This window comes from Spermophilus citellus (genome assembly GCF_964194105.1).
Source record: "Spermophilus citellus genome assembly, chromosome: 8".
Classification (NCBI taxonomy): Eukaryota; Metazoa; Chordata; class Mammalia; order Rodentia; family Sciuridae; genus Spermophilus; species Spermophilus citellus.
Genome location: NC_138189.1, coordinates 39,006,026 through 39,016,422, shown reverse-complemented (window position 1 = coordinate 39,016,422; position 10,397 = coordinate 39,006,026).

Here is a 10,397-nt window from a genome sequence, read left to right as displayed (position 1 = left end):
TTATAGGCACACATTATTGTGCCCGGCCAATTTTTTTTTTTTTTTAATGCTGCCCTAAAGAGTGATGTAATGAATATTCAAGAGCACATTCTTCTTTGTGCAAATGTGGTCAAGTCTCTCTGGAGTTAAAAAAAAAAAAAAAAAACCAACTGAAGCATGTGTAAGGACATCTTCAGTGTTACCAGCTATTGTCAAATTGTTTCCAATGGTTGTACATATTTATACTCCTATCAGAAACTCATATCTTCTCCTATACTTGGTATTATTAGACTTTCCAACTGAAAGGATATAAACTATTATTTCTTTATTGCTCAAACTTATATTTCTTAATTAGTAGTAAGTAGGTACTACTTTTTTCACATGTTTTTGTTGCTGGGGTTTCTCTCTGTAATATCCCTGTTTGTAACCTTTGCCTATTTTTATTAGGTCATATGTCATTTTCTCTTTAATCTATGAGAGTTCTTTACTTATTATAAACTTTAGTCCTTTGCTTGTTCTGCATGTTTCAAACACTTTCTCTCACCCCTATTTAGTTTAATTTGTTTTGTTTCTTGAAAACCAAGCAAGCAAAAATTATTTAGAAAATGCATTTAGATAAAATCGAGCTGCCACCATTATACACATTCCTTGTTTTTGTATCTTTACTGATGCCTAAGGGAGCAGAAGAAATTGAGACAAAATCTTAGAGTATCAATATAGAGGGGAAACTTAAAACTGGCCACAAGAAATGGCAAGTTAGGATACTTTCTGCTTTCCCCCCACCAACGTAAATAGAAGAAATTTGCACCTACTTACAGTTTTAGTATCTAGTGTTGTGTTGTTTGGAGAGAGCAGAGGTTGAAGTAGGTAAATGGGCTTTTCTTGTTTAATAATAATTATTGTTCACATTATGCCTAAGAGTATGTTTTTGGGACCAGAGGTATGGCTCAGTGGTACAGTAAGTAATTTACCTAGCAAGTAATTTCAATGATTTCCATCCTGAGTATGCCCCACCCCCACCAAGATAAAAAAATAAAAAATAATTTTTTAAAATATATGTTTTTGCAGGAAGTATGGAATATTCATAATCTGGAATATGCTACTCTTTAATGAAAAAAAGAAAAAAATAACAAAAAAGGATACCACGTCTTGAGTCACATTACTGGTAGAATTGCCAGGATATGTCTCATAACAGCCTGCTAGTTGTGTGGTGACAGCTGGGCTTTTGTAACACCTGATGCCTCACACTCTGGCATATGTTAAGAAATTTCTTTCCTGGAAGGAAGAGATAGGCGGCTACTTTTCTTATGCAATACGAAATAGCTCACACCCACTGCACCTTGCTGAATACAGGACAGTGGGCTCTGTACAAAGCTGATATAATAATCTATTTCACTCCAACTAGGAAGAAAATGGGAGTTTAGTTTCCTTTTTAATAACTGTGAGAACTAGAAAAGTCACTTTCCCCCTAAGATTATGTAGCTGAGTCAATCTTTTGTGAATTTAATCTTCTACTTATTATACACATTGTTTTGTTTTTATTTTTTAGTTGTTGATGGATCTTTATTTTATTCATTTATTTATATGTGGTGCTGAGGATCGAACCCAGTGCCTCACACATGCTAGGCAAGTGCTCTACCACTGAGCCACAACCCCAGCCCCACACATTGTTTTAAAGCAAAATAAAGGGGCAACCTATTAATCAGTACCGATACTGATAATTATGTTGATGGATTAAATTCTAGAGAGGTGGGGCATAGAGAGGCTTGTCTCAAGTGATCACTTCCTTTAATCCCCTTTTCATTTTTATGTGAGGCTTTCTTCATTTTCCATAGTAATTTTTCCTACCTGTATTAATCATCAATTTTATTCTTAAGCTATTTAATTTTTATTTCTTTTATAAAAGCATAACCTTAAGTTCAGTTGAACTGTTAAGCAGGAGAGAGTGATTTTTTAAAAATTAATAACCTTTAACACTTTATCATATAAAAAATACATATTAATTGAAAAAAATGTTTTATAAACCTTCCTAAATCCCAAAACATGAAAATCTGTAAACATACTCCTCAGAAGTTACATCCAGTAATATTTTAGGACACAATTTCAATCCTTTTATGTTCATGTAGCTGTTCATTTTAACCAAAGATGAGATTATAAAGTCCATCTGTTGTATAGCTTTATTTTTTGCTATATCATTTTTGCTATAACATTATACTATATCAATAAATATTTCTCTAAAATTATTATATGCATATAAAACATTAATAATTTTCTATCACAGTGGGTCATAACATAAATATTCCAATCATTTCTAATTTTTATGTTAAAAATCTTAATAGTAATGAAAATCATCCTTAACAATAATTTATACATGTCCATAAACATTTCTTTAATACATAGTTCAAGAATTAGAATTGTTTAATGAAATGGTAATCAAAATTTTAAGGTTTTTGATATTTACTACAAATCTCTTCCCCCGCTTTTTAAAAATATTTTTTAGTTGTCAATGAACCTTTATTTTATTTATTTATATGCAGTGCTGAGAATCTAACTCAGTGCCTCACACATGCTAGGCAAGTGCTCTACCACTGAGCCACAACCCCAGCCCCCAAGATCTCCCTTGATTAAACTTGTGTAATGTATACACTTAAAAAAGAGTTTAACTTCTATATTTACTCTTACAAATAAGATGTTAGGTTTATTGTCTCTACAAATAATCTATATCAAGTTTTATTATGTTTTTTAGTGTCTGATGGACTCCATTAGAATCCATTTGCTGGAGTACCACCCGCAGAGGTTTGCACCATGTATACTTGGAACCACTAATCTGACAGCCATTCTCTATCATGATGACAAACTTAACCATGAGTTCAGCGTGGTGGCATATGCCTGAAATCCCAGTGGCTCAGGAGGTTGAGAAAGGAGGATCACAAGTTTAAAACCAGCCTTGGCAACTTAACAAAAAGCCCTAAGCAATTTAGTGAGACCCCATCTCAAAATAAAAACAACAAATAAAAAAAGGTTGGGGCTGTAGATGGGTGGTAAAGCACTCCTGGGTTAAATCTCTAGTGCCAAAAAACAAAAACAAACAAAACCTTAGTTTCCTTCACAAACTGCCATATCACTGAAGGATGTATACAAGATATATAAAAAAGGGCAGATTTTGAATGGAAACATATCTTTGTATCCTAATATAAACATTTAGAAATTGTTATCCCTAAAATTTCTACAGTATGAAACTACAGAAGTTAACAAGTATTTGGATAAATTCATGGATAATTGAATAGTAATTGACTCTAAAAATTGAGTTTAAGCAGATATGATTATTTTGGAGAGTAAAACTTTTCCATAAACTGGATACATCAAGTTATATAGTCTCATAATTTGATTCCAAATAGAATTAATTGTATTCAATGGAATTTATTCTATTCTACTGCCCTTATATTCACTCCTGCAACAAATAGTTGAGTCCTTATCTGTGCCAGACATTTAAAAATTTTCAGTCTTTTTTTTTCTATAAGCAATCATCCATTTATATAGACTATAAAGATTCTAGAATTCCATGACATCTAGATTATAAGAGAATATAGGATGTATTAAACTTTTGATATTTGTGAATACAAAATGTGATTGATAAATGACCTTGGAGGCTCAGAAATAAGCATGGTTGGAACTGGGGTTTTCCCTTTCTCTGCAGCAAGAGGTACTGCATCCAAACTCCCATACGGCTCCAGATGTAGGGCAACCAGCTTTCTCAATGCTCTCCCAGACATCTGGAAATTCCTGCATTCCATCTGTATCCACACCCCTATCACACTCACCTTACCTCCACCCCAATGTACCCACCTGTGTCTTGGCACAAAGAGTCTCTTTTTAGAATGTGTAGAGAAGAGGTTACCATCCATCTACCTGTTGACAGTTCTACCTGGAACCCCAACTTGTTCCAAGTCACACTACTGATGTTCATTGGAGTCCTTTACACGGCAATATGTAAGCACACATTGTTCTGTGTTCCCATGGGAAACTTGGATCTTGTAGAGTTCCCTCACTTCATTCTAGTCTTCTCTTTGTTCTACCATAAATTGGTAAGAATACCAGTGTTCAAGGCAGGATCAGCAAGTAGAATTACTCGACTCCAGAACTCCCAGTTTTGCTGGGGGGGGGGACTTCATTGCCAATACTTTCCCCAACACATACAGGAACTGGAATGTGAGAGTTGAGGGAGATTATTTTATGAGGTATTATGCCATAGCCCGGCTGGCTGGGCAAAATAACTGGGGGGTGACGAACAACTTGTGTACATTGTTACAGCAGGAGTAGGAGCCATTTATTCTAGGACACGAGGGGTATATATACATTCCACACAGCTTATCTTAATTAGCATAAACTAGATACAGCAGTCAACCAATAAGGAATCTCCACACTTAATGGCTTGCTGGTGCCACCTCACAAACCACTCCCCCTGGCAAAATGCCACGTGCCATCCCGACTTGTTTACAGACCCTAACAGTATTATCCATGTGTTTACTCCCCACAACACCTTGACCCATGACTATCTGTACCCTTGGTGTTACAGGACAAGAGGCCACCATCTGGATATGGCAGGCAGTAGTCAATAGTAGGCGTGAGAATAAAGACTTTAAAAGGAATGTCCAGATGTGAGGCCCTGAAAAATGTGGAATCAAATGCATACATAGAAGCCTATTCCTTCCCAATTGCCCAAAGCCAAAAGAAATACTCCTCAAACCTGTAGGAGATGTGGATGAAGAATCAAAGATTAATTAATTCATAGGGTTTAGAAATCTCATCACATATCTTCTGAATACTATGTTTTAGATGAAGGAATAGTTAAATCATAGTAAGTGAAATGAATAAGAAAAATGCATTTACACCATGATTAAAGCTATATAAAATGAAACACGTCTATGCAGAAAATGAAACAGGGATAAGGAATACTAAATTGCAAATCTTATCTACATTTAGAGTGGTGGGGTTGTGGGAGAGAATTTTATCTCTGTTTTCTAAAGTTTATGATTAGTTTCATAAGTAGAGAAACGAATATAGAAATATCCTTCCTTGCTTGCAGATATGTTTTCTTGAACAGACTTTGAATAATGAAGGAATAACCTATATTTATAGATAAAGATCATTCTCCTGTGGTAAGCCCTTCTAATTTTTTAGTACTTTTCTTCTCAGGAAGTCTTGCTTCTATCAGCCATTAAATCTCTTCTGCTCTATTATTTTAATGTTTCTTTTATCTCTGGCTGAAGTTTTAGTTTGTTGTTTAACCAATGTCATCACTGTGGTTAACCACAAAGGAAAAGTATTTTTATGCATTGTAATGAATAATATTGTGTTGGTTAAATTATTAGATGTTTATTGAAAGCATTATAAATTACATAAACGTCCATCACAACACACTGTAGTATATTGAAATAAATTTGAACAGGAATCAAATAATTTGTCCTTATAGTCTTAGTATCTATCAGAATTCTTGTTCTTGTTCTTGTTCTTCTTTTTTTTCCCCTTTATGGTGATGCTGGGTATTGAACCCAGGGCCTCAAGCAGCCAGGAAAGTGTTCTACCACTAAGCCACAACCCCAGCCTCTCTATCAGACTTCTTGGCAAGTGGGTGGATCCCAATAAATGACTCTCAAATAAATAAATTGCATTTTAGGATCTTAAAATTATTTTACTAATCATTTTTAAAAATATAATGATTTTAAATACCTTGATTTTTTGGGAAAATCTCTAGATCCAGACTTGTAGCTATTTTTAAAAAAACCTGTCCTCAACTACAAGAAGAAAGGCTTTGCCTGGAGGATCTCTAACCCCTTCACCATCTACAAAAGTATGCGATTCTATGATTTTATGATTCATTGGCTTTCAAATGGTGAAAAAATAAAAAAACCTAATTATTCTTCTTCTCCTTTATTTTAAAACAACTTAAAAATCATAAAACAACTTTCTATTAGATCATACATATTTTACTATTAGATCATACATATATTGTTGAGCAGTTATGTGGTCCAGTGGATTTGGATAGCAGAGCTGTGTGACTAGTCTCAACAATTCTCACTCAAGATGACAGAGTATGCTATTTTTTTACGTGTAGTGAGAATAATTTAAAAAACAACTCTATGCTTTAAATAGCCTTTTCCACACTCCATATTGACTCTGCACATGCTCTGAAATAAAATAGAATTAGAGTAGAAATACTACTGGAGAAGCTAGTTGACATTCAATAGCTTCTAAAGTTTGCCTTGTAAAATTGCAGAACTTGTCAGAAGAAAAGGGAAAATAGAAACTATTCTCTTAACAAGGTATTCTTCAGCTTCCAGTCCAGAGTGTTGTCTGGTGTTAGCAATGGTCCAAAGGAGTGGCAATTTAGACCCAAGTGCATCCAGAAGGATCTATTTATTCTAGGTTGAAAGGTCTGTTCTAAGACAGGGTAATCAATTCCTAGTCTGGAGATTCCTGCAATACCTCTGAGAAAGTCATAGGCTGTTTCAAGGTCAACTAAGGACTCTCATTCATTGGAAGATGACTAGGGATCCCTTCAGGTCAAGAGCTCAGGCTGTGGAAACTCTGAAGGCAGTTTCCCAAATTGTGACACTTCGGATGTTTTAGACAACGCCATTTCCCCCACCCGATTTTCTGTGACTGCACTGTTATGGTATGTCCTACATCTACATTATTTAACATGGTGCCTGTATTAAGAAGGGTTTTCCAGAGGAACAGAGCTGATAGAATATATATATAATTGCAAGGGGATTTATTAGATTGGCTTACACGATGAGAATCTGAAGAGTTCCAAAATGGCTACCTGCAGGGTGGAGAGCTAGGGAAATTGGCAGCTGCTCAGTCCAAGAAGCTGGAAGCCTCAGAACAAGAGGGACGTATGATGTCACCCTAGTCTAGGGCTAAAGGCTTGAAAGTCCCTGAAGAGCCACTGGTACAAGTTCACATTCAAAGGCTGAAGAATCTGGAGTCCGATGTCCATGGATGACAGCAGCTGCTGCAAACACACCTGCTTAAGAAGGGTGAATTACAGTAGATGGGGTGGAGAGAGAAGAGGGGAGTGGAGGGGAGGGGGGATAGTAGGGGATAGGAAAGGTAGCAGAATACAACAGTTATTAATAGGGCAGTATGTAAAAATGTGGATGTGTAACCGACGTGATTCTGCAATCTGCATTTGGGGTAAAATTGGGAGTTCATAACCCACTTGAATCTAATGTATGAAATATGATATGTCAAGAGCTTTGTAATGTTGTGAACAACCAATAAAAAAAAGAACAAGGATAATAATTAACCAACTAATAAAAAAAATTATTGAGGTACTTAGAAAAAAAAAAGAAGGGTCCAGTGTGGGAGGGCATGAGCTTTCTTTCCCCTTCTGCTTTCTTTGTCCCAGCTAGATCCCTAGTCCTTCGGAGGGTGCCACCCACATTCAGGGCACAATTTGCCCACTGTTTGCTGACCCACATGCCAATCTTTTCTAGAAACAGCCTCAAAGATATGCTCAGAAGTATGCTTTATTAATTTTCTAGGCATCCCTTAATCTAGTCAAGTCGCACGACAACAAAAATTAGTCCACAGAGGGCCATTATTCATGAATGACTACTGAGTACTTGAAAGTGGCTAATCCAAATTGAGACATGCTGTAGGTATAAAATATATTTCAAAGTGTGAAATCTTAGAACAAAACATGTAGATCGTTTCATTAGTATTATTTTTTAATTTAATATTAATTTTGCCTGTTTCTTTTTTCAATGTGGCTATTAGGGCATTTTCAATTACATTTGAGGCTCTTATAATTTTTCTGTTAGACTGTGGTTGTTCTGGATAGATTTTATTAGAAGAGCTCCTGTCCATTTTCCCACAACAAGCTGGGAGTTACGCCAGGGACCACTAGAGAAGGCTCTAGCCTAGGCAGATTGAGGAGGATTTATTTGATAATCAACAGAAGGAAAAAGTGAGTAAAGAACTAGGGGCTGACTGCTGTGGCTGGGTCTGTAGCTGAAAGTGGGTAAGGTAGTAGTATAATAGTGAAATATTACTATTTCATTTTACTATTAAACTGAAGTTTTCTAATTAAGTGTATCTATGTGGAAAAAAATTTAGGTGATAAATTAAAAAACATGGTACAGTTAAGTTTGTGAATATGTAAATTTGGCAGTTAAAATTTGTTCTAGGGTCTGGGGATGTGGCTCAAGTGGTAGCGCGCTCGCCTGGCATGCGTGCGGCCCGGGTTCGATCCTCAGCACCACATACCAACAAAGATGTTGTGTCCGCCGAAAATTTTTTTTTATTGGTTGTTCACAACATTACAAAGCTCTTGACATATCATATTTCATACATTAGATTCAAGTGGGTTATGAACTCCCAATTTTTACCCCAAATGCAGATTGCAGAATCACGTCGGTTACACATCCACAATTTTACATAATGCCCTATTAGTAACTGTTGTATTCTGCTACCTTTCCTATCCCCTACTATCCCCCCTCCCCTTCCCTCACATCTTCTCTCTCTACCCCATCTACTGTAATTCATTTCTCTCCTTGTTTATTTTCCCATTCCCCTCACAACCTCTTATATGTAATTTTGTATAGCAATGAGGGTCTCCCTTCATTTCCATGCAGTTTCCCTTTTCTCTCCCTTTCCCTCCCATCTCATGTCTCTGTTTAATGTTAATCTTTTCTCCCTACTCTTCCTCCCTGCTCTGTTCATAGTTGCTCTCATTATATCAAAGAAGACATTTGGTATTTGTTTTTTAGGGATTGGCTAGCTTCACTAAGCATAATCTGCTCTAGTGCCATCCATTTCCCTGCAAATTCCATGATTTTGTCACTTTTTAATGCTGCATAATACTCCATGGTGTATAAATGCCACATTTTTTTTATCCATTCATCTATTGAAGGGCATCTGGGTTGGTTCCACAGTCTAGCAATTGTGAATTGTGCTGCTATGAACATCGATGTGGCAGTATCCCTGTAGTATGCTCTTTTAAGGTCTTCAGGGAATAGTCCAAGAAGGGCAACAGCAGGGTCAAATGGTGGTTCCATTCCCAGCTTTCCCAGGAATCTCCATACTGCTTTCCAAATTGGCCGCACCCGTTTGCAGTCCCACCAGCAATGTACAAGTGTACCCTTTTCTCCACATCCTCGCCAGCACTTGTTGTTGTTTGACTTCATAATGGCTGCCAATCTTACTGGAGTGAGATGGTATCTTAGGGTGGTTTTGATTTGCATTTCTCTGACTGCTAGAGATGGAGAGCATTTTTTCATGTACTTGTTGATTGATTGTATGTCCTCCCCTGAGAAGTGTCTGTTCAGGTCCTTGGCCCATTTGTTGATTGGGTGATTTGTTATCTTATTGTCTAATTTTTTGAGTTCTTTGTATACTCTGGATATTAGGGCTCTATCTGAAGTGTGAGGAGTAAAAATTTGTTCCCAGGATGTAGGCTCCCTATTTACCTCTCTTATTGTTTCTCTTGCTGAGAAAAAACTTTTTAGTTTAAGTAAGTCCCATTTGTTGATTCTTGTTATTAACTCTTGTGCTATGGGTGTCCTATTAAGGAATTTGGAGCCCGACCCCACAATATGTAGATCGTAGCCAACTTTTTCTTCTATCAGACGCAGAATCTCTGATTTGATATCAAGCTCCTTGATCCATTTTGAGTTAACTTTTGTGCATGGCGAGAGAAAGGGATTCAGTTTCATTTTGTTGCATATGGATTTCCAGTTTTCCCAACACCATTTGTTGAAGATGCTATCCTTCCTCCATTGCATGCTTTTAGCCCCTTTATCAAATATAAGATAGCAAAAATTTAAAAATAAATATTAAAAACAATTCTCTCTCTCGTCTCTCTCTCTCTCTCAAAAAATATTAAAAAAATTTGTTCTATACATGAATGTGACTATTTACTTAAATCTTTGAATAATACCATTGATCTGTGTGTGTGTGTGTGTGTGTGTGTGCACGCGCGCGCGTGTGTATGTGTAGATGTGGATATTATTTTTATTATGAATCTTTAACTTTTCTATTTAATAATAAAGTACAGAGTTTATTTTTTTCATCACATCAGGAGTAATTAGTTGAGGGTCACTCATGTAACTAATGGACTAACTGGGTTAAGGTAACTGTAGGCAGGTGGGGCATGGCTGGAGGAGGTGGGTCATTGGGAGGCATGGCCCTGAGGTCCCTTTCTTCCTCTCTCTCTGCTTCTTGGCTACCATGTCCTGAGCTATTTTCCTCTGTCATGCTTCTCCACCATGATGTTCTGCCACATTTTGGACCCAGAGTAATGGAATTGGCCCTCCCTGGACTGACATCTCTAAAATGGTGGGCTCCACATAAATATTCCTCCTCTAAGTTGTTCTTGTCAGGTGTTTTGGTCACAGTGATAAAAAGCTGCA